Consider the following 12,730-nt stretch of genomic DNA (forward strand, 5'->3'; position numbering starts at 1 on the left):
GCGAATGGGAATAAGATGGCGGTACACACATCGGATGGGGAAGCGTGGACACATTTTGATGGATTGCATCAGGATAAAGTGGCAGATCCAAGGAATCCTCGAGTCTGCGTCGCCATGGATGGTTTTAATCCCTTCGCCATGACGGCAACCCAATACAATAGTTGGCATGTATTTGTCATTCCACTCAATCTCCCCCCCGGGAATATTATGCAAAGAAAGAACATATTTCTGACGTTGATAATTCCATGGCCCAATTATCCGGCGAAGAATACGAATGTGTACATGCAGCCGCTTAAGGATGAATTGCAGGAAGCTTGGGATAATGGGGTCAAGACATACGATGCCGCTAGAAAAGAAAACTTCAAAATGCATGTGTGGTACATGTACTCTATGGATGACTTGCTAGCGTATGCGCTATTGTCTGGATGGTGTGTGCATGGAAGGTTCCCGTGCCCCACATGCAAGGCAGCTCTTCAGTTTCATTGGTCGCAGGAGGGTCGGAAGTATTCTTGCTTTGACTTGCATAGACAGTTCCTGGATCCTGACCATCAGTTCAGAAAAGACAAGAAGAAGTGTCGCCCCGTGTTAGACCACCTCCCCCAAATGAACAGGATTATGAACCTCACATTAACCCACACACATATGACGATGGAGAATTCTTCCAAGAAACGTTTCAAGAACCGCCGTGCTTCACCCTAGAACATGGAAGTAGACAGCGACAATGAATCCGACTTCACCCCTCAGTCAGAACCAACAGAGCTGTTACTGATGCGGATGACCTGTCAATTCTTGACCGATTACAGAAAGGCCTTCCACAAATTCATGCCGTTGAACCTGATGAGCACGTCATTCATGAAGAGATGCGTGATACTGATGATGATGATGATTATTAGTTTGTAAGATTCCCAACTTAAATTATATATGTACATATTATTATTCATGTCAGTTATTCAATTTTTTATGTTGTACTAATTTATTTTAATATTTATCATGGCAGGTCAGCAGGTGTTGAAAGATGGTGGGCGTGCGTCCAGATCGCTCGACGGGTTCTTCTTCAGCGGCCCGCACGAGGGGTGGTACTTCCATTCCACCCCTATCTCTCCGTAGAGCCTTAGCAGACAGTCTGACGACACCACCCGCGGGTGCTTCTTCGTCGGCGGCATTGCCCACTGGGAGAGGTGTCGATCGGGTAGGGAAGAAGGGGAAGGGTACATGGAGACGTGGTGGCCGCGGAAGAGGAAGGTGGACTGTTGCGCATTCCTCGCCACCACCACCAGCTCATTCACCCGAGCACAGGACTACTATGGTGGACCTGTTTGCGGAGGAGACTACGGGGACTCCACTCCAGGAGCCTCAGGTGGACGGGCATTCGACCCATGAGACTCTGGTCGAAGATCAGCCTCGGGTCGAGGTGCCTTCGGCCCATGAGACTCTGGTCGAAGATCAGCCTCGGGTCGAGGTGCCTTCGGCCCATGAGACTCCGGTTCATGAGGCTACGTCCCAGGAGACTCCCGCCACACACGCTTCGACCGACGTGGAGAGGTCCGGCTGGGGTGCCTGGCCAGATCAGACCAAGGTGCCGGATTGGACCGAGGGTCCGGGTGGCTGTTCTGTTGATGGCGGGGATGTGTCTACGGATAGTGAGGGTGACGTGCAGGTGGATGGGTCCACCGTGTACAAGCGTGGTAGTACACGTCTCCCGGCCGCGTCGGCTACCCGCGAGCAGAGGCCGGTGATTAAGCCTGAAGGATATAGGTAAGTACATTTACTCTTTTTTAGCTTCTGCCTTCAAGTTTCTTCAAATATCTAATGCGTTGACCTTATCATACTGCAGGGGATGGAAACACCATGGTGGAGTCCGCAAGCCGAACATCGTGCTTGGTGTGCTTTGCCGGACAAATTTCTCGGGGTATGTCACGTTGCCTGGTGAGGGTCAGGTTCCTACACTAGGATTTTCCTGGGAGCACTACCAGGCTACGCAGGCCCCGCCGGAGGAGATTATAGATGGTGTCTTGTGCCACACGAGGGCCGAGATTGTGATGAACAGCTTTTGGGTAAATTATCCTCTTACACAATCTAAAATTAACAATATAGCTAATTATTGTACTAATAGGTGTTGTCTCGGTTGATTGCAGACCTTCTATAGGTGTGAGGAGGGATATGAGGAGGAGGAGGTCAAGGTTATCGAGGCCGAATGTAGGCGGTTATTACAGAACATACGCCACGAGGCTCGGCCGCAGGCCATTCGAGACTACTACGCCATGCGTGGTATTAAGAAGCAGAAGAAGGAGTACCGTGGAAAGTATGTGAAGAAGGAGCGGTACATGAAGGTAATTACCTATTTTTAAGGCCTTGTATGTAGTTTTCTTGATTTGATTCATAGGCGTAGCGCTCAAAATTCTTTCTAATAACTTATAGGTACCCCCGAGATGGTGTGCAGATAAGATGGATTGTTGGGAGGCGTTGGTGGATGAGTGGTGCACATGCAACTGGCGAGCCGTCCATGACAATGCGAAGGATCGGCGTAGCCAAATGGTTGGTGTGCCACACCATCAATGCAGCGCCAACTTACTTCAGTTCGGACGAAACTGGGAATGTGGTTTGCTTCATAATTCATGCAATTCATTCTTCATGCTAGCTTGAGCCCCTTACTAATACTTTGTTCCTCTCTTTTAGGCGCATCATAATAAGACGGAGATGCCAAAGTTGTACGACCTTTATGGCATGGCCTATACCGCCTCGTACAAGAAGGCGAAGGCATTCTCTAAGTCTGACCTGGATGATCCAAATAACTTCACCAACATCTCATCCCACCACAAGCTCGTGAAATACAGGGACACGGGGAAGCCTTGGAAAGGGGAGGACTTTAACCCGAGCCAGGAACCTTTGGATCTAGAGCCGGTGATGATATCTGGTGGCGAGAGGCCCCATGGATCGATATCCATTGGAGATGGGATAATACGTTGTCCAGTCACTCTCTCGGAGATCAAGGCGCGTCAATTGAGCTCCTGTCCTGAGATAACGCCTCGTCCACGGCGAGTTGATCTTGCCATCGAGGTTAGTTGTACGGACTCAATAAACTTTCATCCATTTCATTGTATGTGTGGTGATGGATCATTATTGTGGTAACGAGGAATGGTGTTGCATCTTGCTCTTAAGAAAGAGAGAGCGTCAAACGAGGCTGCTCTTGAAAAAGAGAGAGCGGCAACTGAGGCTGCTCTTGAGAAAGAGAGAGCGGTAAGCCAGGCTACTCTTCAGGCTACTCTTGAGGAGAGGGACCGGACCACGACTCGGTTGATTGAGGAGGAGAGTGCCCGGAATGAGGCGGCTCACCTCGCCATGTACGAGTTTATTGTGGTAAGTTTATTTTTCACATTAGCCAAATCATGTGTGTACTGTCTATTTCATTACTAACTAATAAGACTGACTCTTCAAAACCGAATGTGCAGTCTATGTACGAGAAGACCGGTTAAGCCCCTCCGTCGATGCCCGTCTTCTCTGCGATTGGCACGGTGAGTTTCATTTCAATGGTCATTATAAACTAGTATTAACAATTGAGTGTCATCATGCTAACTGAGACATTGCAAAATATCTTTTCTGCAGAATAACTCCCGAGCGGCATCGCACGACCCTTCTCCAGGGCAACCTTCTCCAAACGAAGCCGACGCGAGCAACCCTGGTGTTTCTCATCCTTGATGACCACTGTGGTAAGTTTTCTCCAAAATGACATAATAAGCTCCTACTTGATTTCTACTAGGAAAAATGATTAGTGAAACCACTAGTTTCATAACTTAGCTAATTTAGCTCCAAACTGGTTAGTGCAACCACTAGTTTCATAACTTAGCTAATTTAGCTCCAAAATGACATAATAAGCTCAATTGAAATAGTAAAAATGAAAAGAAGGAACAAGAAGAAGAGAAGAAGAAGAAGAGAAGAAGAAGGAGAAGAAGAAGGAGAAGGAGGAGAAGAAGGAGAATGTTACGCCCAAGATGCGACCCTATCCTCAATTTGGCACGAGGGCCTCGTCAGGGATAGAAGCGTATCTCATCGTTTCGCAAGAATGGATATCGTTACAAGTACATGTACTGAAAAGAAGAGATATATATAGAATTGGCTTACACTCGCAACAACTACATCAGAGTCACATCAGTACAATACATAAACATCATGAGGAAGAGCAGGGTCCGACTACTGACGTAAACAAACGAGAAAAGAAGAACGACATCCATCCTTGCTATCCCAGGCTGCCGGCCTGGAACCCATCCTAGATCGACGATGAAGAAGAACAAGCAACTCCAAATGAACAATCAACGCGCTCGCGTCAAGTAACCTTTACCTATACCTGCAACTGCTGTTGTAGTAATCTGTGTGCCACAGGGGACTCAGCAATCTCATTTCCAAAGGTATCAAGACTAGCAAAGCTAAATGGGTGAGGCAAATTTAATTGGTGAGGTTGCAGCAGCGGCTAAGCATATATTTGATGGCTAAACTTACGAGTACAAGAAATAAAGGGGGGAAGGTCTACGCATATCGGACGTGAACTACGGTTGATCAATTGAATGATCCTGAACACCTAACTACGTCAGGCATAACCCCACCGCGTTCTCGATCGGAGAAGGAACTCACGAAAGAGACAGTCACGGTTATGCACACGGTTGGCATATTTTAATTAAGTTAACTTCAAGTTATCTAGAACCAGTGTTAACCAAAGTTTCCACGTTGCCACATAACCGCGGGCACGGCTTTCCGAAAAGATTTAACCCTGCAGGGGTGCTCCAACTAGTCCATCACAAATTACCACAAGCCGCATAGAAATCCTCGATCACGAAGCTCGCAATCTCATCGAACTCCTTAGTGGAAAACCTCAACTTTGAGATTACCCAAAGCATCACCGGAATCCCGATGCACAAGATATTTCGTCAAAGGTAAAACTAATCCAGCAAGGCCGCCCGACGTGTCGACGATCCCGATAGGAGCCGCGTATCCCGTTCTTAGGACACGACAGATGGAATTAGCTACGAGTGCCAAACCTCGAGTTTCCTCGCGGTGGCCCCGCAGGCAGACCGTTTTGGACCAACACTCATGAGGAGCACTGGCCCGGGGGTTGATTAAATATCCGCGGGTGCCGGCGGGTCCCTATGCAATTTTATTAGGTTATTAGACAAATGTAAAACCAATGTTGGGCCTTTCCAGACCAGCTTTAATCTAAAACGAACCATCAAGGGGGTCCCCATAACAACCCCGATCGTGTTAGGAGCGCTCATTTATGGAACATAACACCGGTAGCGGTAATCTAAGGGGGCAAAGGTGGAACAAAACACCAGGCTAGAAAGGCCGAGCCTTCCACCTTTTACCAAGTATATAGGTGCATTAAATTAAATAGCATTTAAATAGGGTGATATAACAAGGAACCCATGTTATCACATGGAAGCAACTCCACCTGCAACTAGCAACGCTAACAACATGGTTAAGCAAGCAGTAACATAGCCAAACAGTGGTTTGCTAGGTTGTGAACAGTTGAAGGTTTCATGGCATTGTTGAGAGGCTGATATTTAACAGGTGGTAGGCAACGAGACATAATCTATAGAAGCGATAAAACTAGCATGGCAATGATAGTAATGGTATCTGGGGAAATGGTCATCTTGCCTAAGATCCCGCTTGGAAGAAGAACAACTTCGTGAAGCAGCGGACCGATGTAGTCGAACGGGTCCTCACAATCCGACACGCTTGCGGAACTCTATCGAGACGGAGCAAACCGGAAACAAGCATCAACACAAATATTCACCACGGCAAATGCATGATATGATGCACACCCTAATACGATGCATGATCAGACCAAAATGCAAGGCATGGCATGACAGTTCACCTCACACAAACACTACACATTAAGTGAAGCTCGATATGCAACGAGTTGCATATCGACGAAACTCCAAATTTAATTGTTTAGTTCACTCCAGTTTATTTACACGGCAATATTAAATGTTGTTTCACATGGAAAGAGGTGAAGCGGGTGATTCTACATGGCATCTTAGTCGGTTAACACGCGGAACATAGAACAGAGCTACGTTACAAGAGACATGCAACACAGGAAATTATGCCATAACTGCGTCATGCATGCTAGTTTACAACAACACTAGCAAGAAGAAAAAGAAGCATATGTAGCCACATATATGGTGCAATCATACAGTTCATCTCATACATCACATGCACTCGGTTCACGACAATGTTCCAACGGAATACCTTCGACGCGTGCATATCGGAGCGGTTCGAGTTGACGTGGTGTAGGTGAACATACGTCGTCATGGACGTAGTGGAAGTAGTGGTACACGGTTCTTGTTGACGGTAGTCGTACACTGTTCGCAAAGAACTTGTTGAGTCCGATGTCCATTCGAGTCATGGTGGAACTTGGGCAGGTGCCACCGAAACAACGGAGGCGACGAGCTCGAGGTCCTACTGGCGGGTCAAGGCGACGGGCCTGGTACAGCAGCGGCTAACAACAAGCAAGCACCAACAAGCAAGCAAGGAGACACAGCAACAACGACATCAGCAAGCAACGCAACAGCTAGCAGGCTACAGCAAGAGGCAACGGCGATAGCAGCAAGGAGCAATCGGCAGGAGCAGCCAACATCGACAACAAGCAGCTGTATAGCAAGCTGCAACGGCAACACCAAGCGGCGACGGCAGCAAGTAACGCAAGCAACAACAGCAAGCAAGCACCAGCGACAACAACATGCTACAACGGCGGCAGGAGGCAACAACAAGCAAGCAATGCGACAGCAACTGCAGCAAGCACCGGTGACAGCTAACGGTGACAGCAGCAAGCGCAAGCGGCGGCAGTAGCAACACCGACAAGCTTCACCGGCAGCAGCAGGCAACACAACAGCTAGCACAACTACATCAGGGTTACTCATCGGCGTGGCCAGGAAACAGCAAGCGGCATGCATGAGGCTCTGCCGGCGCTGGGACACAAGGGCAGCGACGCGCGCGTGCGGCTCCGGCGTGGGGATGCGGCGAGAGGGGCGTTCGGAACGCGAGAGGGAAGTCGGGGTCTGGGGCATCTGGGCCGGATTCGGTGCCGAGAAGGTCTCCGCGAGGAACTGGAGATGGGGGGCTTCCGAGGGCGCCATGGCAGAGAGCTCCTTCGACGTCCATGGAGGTCCTGCTCAAGGGAGAGGAGTGAGAGAAAAGTAACTGGAGGAAGGAGAGGAGAAAGAGGAAGGGAGAGGAGAGGCAAGGTCCTACCTGCGGGAGGTAGCCGGAGGTGGCGGGAGCTCCTCGCGGTGGTGGGGCGACGAGGCGCTGGGGCACGGGGAGCACGGGGCCATGGGAGGACGGGCTCGGTCGAGGCTGACCAGGGGTGGCACAGCCGGTTCCGAGGCTGCTGCAGGGCAGCTCCGGCTACGACACTCGCCGGTTGGCTGCCGGGGCCGGACGAAGTCGGCGGCGCTGGACGAGGCCCTCCGACGAGGCAGTTGCCTCGATCCAGAAGGGATCGAGATCTGCGGGAGGAGGAGCTACGGGACTGGGAGGCTCTTGATCGTTGGATCTCGGATCTGGCGGTCCAGATCGGGTGGGGGTTGACTCCCGGTTGGTGGGATGGAGCTGGCTGGTTGGAGGCTGTAGCTGGGATCCCAAGGAGGCAGGAGCTGGCGGCGGGGCACGGAAATGGAGGAGTTGGTCTAACTAGGGTCTAGGGTTTTGATCAAAATGGACTAATGGTGGACTATATATCAAGGGGGGGGGGTTTGGATAAGGCTGATCCGGACCATCCGATTTGATCGGACGGTCGAGAAAATATTGGTTAGGGCATCTAATTATAAAATCGATGATGGTTTAGGGTATTACGGGGTTGATCCGGACCCAACGGTCACGACCGCCCGGTTCGGGTCCAGGGGAAGTTTCGATCTAGGTTGCGGGAGGGTCGGTGCAATGTGCAGAGGGGCTAGGCGGAGATGAGAGGGAAAATGGTCGAACCGGCAACGAACAATGGATGCAACTTTTGAAAACTGGCAGCAACGGGAAGCCGATGCAATGCGGATGATGCGCAAGATGCGATGATGACGCGATAAATAAAATAGACACACGACGAAAACGGAAATAAAGGGGTATCTTCTGGAACATCGGTCTCGGGCTGTCTCAACTCTCCTACACTACAAGAGGATCTCGCCCCGAGATCCTAGAATGAAAGGGGGAGAGGATGAGAAAGAACAAGAGGTAAAAATTTAGTCACTTCTTTGACAAACAAGTGAAATCAACGATCCTTGAAGGTTGCAAGGCGATGAGGAATGATATGAGAAACAAGCAAGAATTCACGGAAAATTTCGGCAGCACTTCGGTAGGAAAATGGGACAAAAAATTCGATAAGATGGGAGAATTAGACAATATTCACAACCAACAACTAAATAGAACAAGGGAACACCATTATCTTGATAGACCCAAAAGAGCAACATCACCATGCCTCCGGAACAAGAGAATATCAACTAGCTCATACGGAAGAAGAGAATGAAGAAAAGAATGACAACTATTATCACAAATGAACTTGGCAAGCATCCTTGCAAGAAGAATTGAACGGACTTGTTGGAAAACAACAACGAAAATAACAAGATAGTAGTGGGCTTATGGAACCTTTTCAAACTAATGAAGTGACAACCAACCACTAATAGAAACAAGGATTGATTGGGAGAAACAAGATATGAACAATTTCTTACACCAAGAGGATACATTGAGAACTTGGATTAATGACAAGCACCATGATAGCAACAATCCATAGGAAAAGCTTTAGGTGAAATCCAAACCAAGATACTCAACCCAGAAATCATGAGTTGAAAAATATCCCATGATCATAGAATTGGTGGATTTAATTATCTCAATCTTGAAAGGAAAACTCTTCGAGGCTCCTACACTAACAAGAATGCTATAATACCACCTCAAGGGATGAAGGAAGAACAATGCACTGAAATGCAAGGGAAAGAATACTTGAGGTACCCGAACAGGAATCTTGAAGAACACTTTGAGAAAAATCACATCCTTGAAGAACCACCATGACGAGCCTCCGTATCAAAAGGATGATGCAAGATATGAAGGATGAAATGATAAGATTGAAGCCTTGCAAAGTCTTAGGTGAAGCTTCACGAAGAGACACTTGAGAAAACTTGGAACTCCGGAAAAGAACAGATAAGAACACTTGATAAAAAGGAATTGATATCGTGAGCCCCTCCGGAAAAACAATAGAAATCATTTGATGAAACAAGAATAAGAATTATGTTATGCTTATCCTTCATCAAATTAAATTGACGACAATCAACAGATTTATCATATGACTTAATCTTCTTGAAAAGATTAAAGGGAGATAGATAAAGCACAAACTTAAGAAAGTCTTGAAACAACCACCGACAAGAATTGCAACTGAATGGAGATACCAAGAATGAATGGAGATAAATGAGAATGAAGAGATTATGATCCACCTGAGAGAAAACTAAAACAAGGCACCAGAATAATTGAGAGACGAACGAAGAGGCAACAATTGAGAAGAATTGAGGATGAAAGCTGAAAGTTGATAATGAAGAATCTTCCGAAATGATGGCCTTCGGAGGATCGAGAATGAAAACAACATCGAAATGCACCGAATAGCAAGAGAGAGATACACATGATTGGGAACAATTCAAGATGATGGCATAAAGCTGAAATGATGAACCTTCAAGAGAATGGACCAAGATTTAAGAGAAACACTCCTTCGGTCTTCCGAGCTGAAAATGATGAGGAGAACACCATCAAGAATTACCAAGACACTCCGGAATAACGAAGAATGAAAGGTTGAGTCAAATATGAGAATTAAATCTAATAGGTCTTGAAGAAGAAAAAAGACTGATGGAAATCATACTGATGTCATAGTTGAAAAGAATTAATGATCTCCGAAAAGATTAGAAAAGACATATAAGATCCTGGGAAAAAACTATGGGTTATGGGCCCACTCAAATTGACCACCATTAGAAAAGATTGCTTAGAAGAGAGATATTGTGCCCGTACAAAGAAAACTAGATGAGGTTGAGCACCTCCACATAATTGAAGGATCGAGAATCAGGACTTCTGAAATATCTGCAACACTCTGGATAGAATAGAGAGAAAAGAATAACAAGATAGGTTGATAAGAATCTCCAACATGCGAAAGAAATGAAAAGTGAATAGGATATGATGACAGGATAACTTAATTGAATTCATTAGAAAAGATGACAAGATTGAATAAAGATGATAACGAAGCTCCTGATAATCTTCACAATGAATCACCGGATACGAGAGAAAGAATACTATAGCGGAAGCACAATGAAAAGAAAACTCTTAGATGAAAATCCAAACACTGAAGAAAGGGCGGGAGGGCGGGGAAAAACAAAGACAACTTGAGACAGATGATACAAACTCCGGAAAGAATTTAGAGAATGATCTGCAAAAATTGGAGAGGATAGGATTCACTTGAAGAGAAGCACACCGGTTGGAAAAGAATTGATATGACAACTCTGGTAGACAAGAATTAATAACACAACTTGATAGAGCAAAGAATTAGCATTCCCATAAATATATGAGAACACCTCTTGGAAAGATCTGAAATCACCACTTGACACCGAAGCAACTTGAATTACCATATTCCAACAAAACAAAGGATGCGGCTTACGAAACAAGCCATAACAAACTCATGAGAAAGATTTCATCCGATATTTTCGTGGACAGCATCGCACGGGCTCGATCTTACAGTAGCCACCATGTGCAAGGCAGTGCACACGACATACTAAGCGTCCCCGAGTCGTAGCAAGCTACAAGGACTCTTTAAGACACAACGAGAACCACTGTAAGTCGACTGTCAACAAACGAATCCACTAAATGTCGAACCCCAACCTAACATCATGCATTTGTTGGAAGATTGTCCTATAAGTAACTACTTGAATTCCCACCTAAGAATTCCCGAAATTTCTGGTCATGCAATCTGGTACACGGACACAAGGAGTAATATATCACACAACTCCTATACTAACCCGTCCAATGTATCACATCCGTCAACACATAACCAGAATCTCGGACCTTCATCTACTACAGACCCTCGTGATCACAACGATACAAAGTGTGGCAGTACTCCCGAACAATCTGCACCAGTACTGGGGACATCGGGGTTATCTCGCCACTACTAGTATTGAAGCAATTACGAACATCCTTCGTTCTGAGATACTAAGAAATCTGAATGATAATGATGTGCTCGAGAATCCCCCGGAGCTCAGCTCCCCGGAAGAAATCAAGTCAGACAGGAGGCACCAAGAAAAAACTCCGTCACATCGGCATCATATAGATTCCAAAAATATCCGCGTGATCCTAAAACATTTTTGAGTGAGAAGAGGAGTAGAATTAAATTATTACATCAAGATTCCTCACCACAGCATAGAAGAGGAGAAAAAAGAATCCTACTCTCCGATATATAACTAGACTCAAATCAGTTTTTCACTAGACTCGACTTGGCCAAGTTCGATCAATCAAGGGGGCTCCGAGGTCGATACGGCTCTGATACCAACTTGTTACGCCCAAGATGCGACCCTATCCTCAATTTGGCACGAGGGCCTCGTCAGGGATAGAAGTGCATCTCGTCGTTTCGCAAGAATGGATATCGTTACAAGTACATGTACTGAAAAGAAGAGAGATATATAGAATTGGCTTACACTCGCCACAGCTACATCAGAGTCACATCAGTACAATACATAAACATCATGAGGAAGAGCAGGGTCCGACTACTGACGTAAACAAACGAGAAAAGAAGAACGACATCCATCCTTGCTATCCCAGGCTGCCGGCCTGGAACCCATCCTAGATCGACGATGAAGAAGAAGAAGCAACTCCAAATGAACAATCAACACGCTCGCATCAAGTAACCTTTACCTGTACCTGCAACTGGTGTTGTAGTAATCTATGAGCCACAGGGGCCTCAACAATCTCATTTCCAAAGGTATCAAGACTAGCAAAGCTAAATGTGTGAGGCAAATTTAATTGGTGAGGTTGCAGCAGCGGCTAAGCATATATTTGATGGCTAAACTTACGAGTACAAGAAATAAAGGGGGGAAGGTCTACGCATATCGGACGTGAACTACGGTTGATCAATTGAATGATCCTGAACACCTAACTACGTCAGGCATAACCCCACCGCGTTCTCGATCGGAGAAGGAACTCACGAAAGAGACAGTCACGGTTATGCACACGGTTGGCATATTTTAATTAAGTTAACTTCAAGTTATCTAGAACCAGTGTTAACCAAAGTTTCCACGTTGCCACATAACCGCGGGCACGGCTTTCCGAAAAGATTTAACCCTGCAGGGGTGCTCCAACTAGTCCATCACAAATTACCACAAGCCGCATAGAAATCCTCGATCACGAAGCTCGCAATCTCATCGAACTCCTTAGTGGAAAACCTCAACTTTGAGATTACCCAAAGCATCACCGGAATCCCGATGCACAAGATATTTCGTCAAAGGTAAAACTAATCCAGCAAGGCCGCCCGACGTGTCGACGATCCCGATAGGAGCCGCGTATCCCGTTCTTAGGACACGACATATGGAACTAGCTACGAGTGCCAAACCTCGAGTTTCCTCGCGGTGGCCCCGCAGGCAGACCGTTTTGGACCAACACTCATGAGGAGCACTGGCCCGGGGGTTGATTAAATATCAGCGGGTGCCGGTGGGTCCCTATGCAATTTTATTAG

The sequence above is a fragment of the Hordeum vulgare genome, chromosome 6H, assembly GCF_904849725.1.
Source record: "Hordeum vulgare subsp. vulgare chromosome 6H, MorexV3_pseudomolecules_assembly, whole genome shotgun sequence".
Classification (NCBI taxonomy): domain Eukaryota; kingdom Viridiplantae; phylum Streptophyta; class Magnoliopsida; order Poales; family Poaceae; genus Hordeum; species Hordeum vulgare.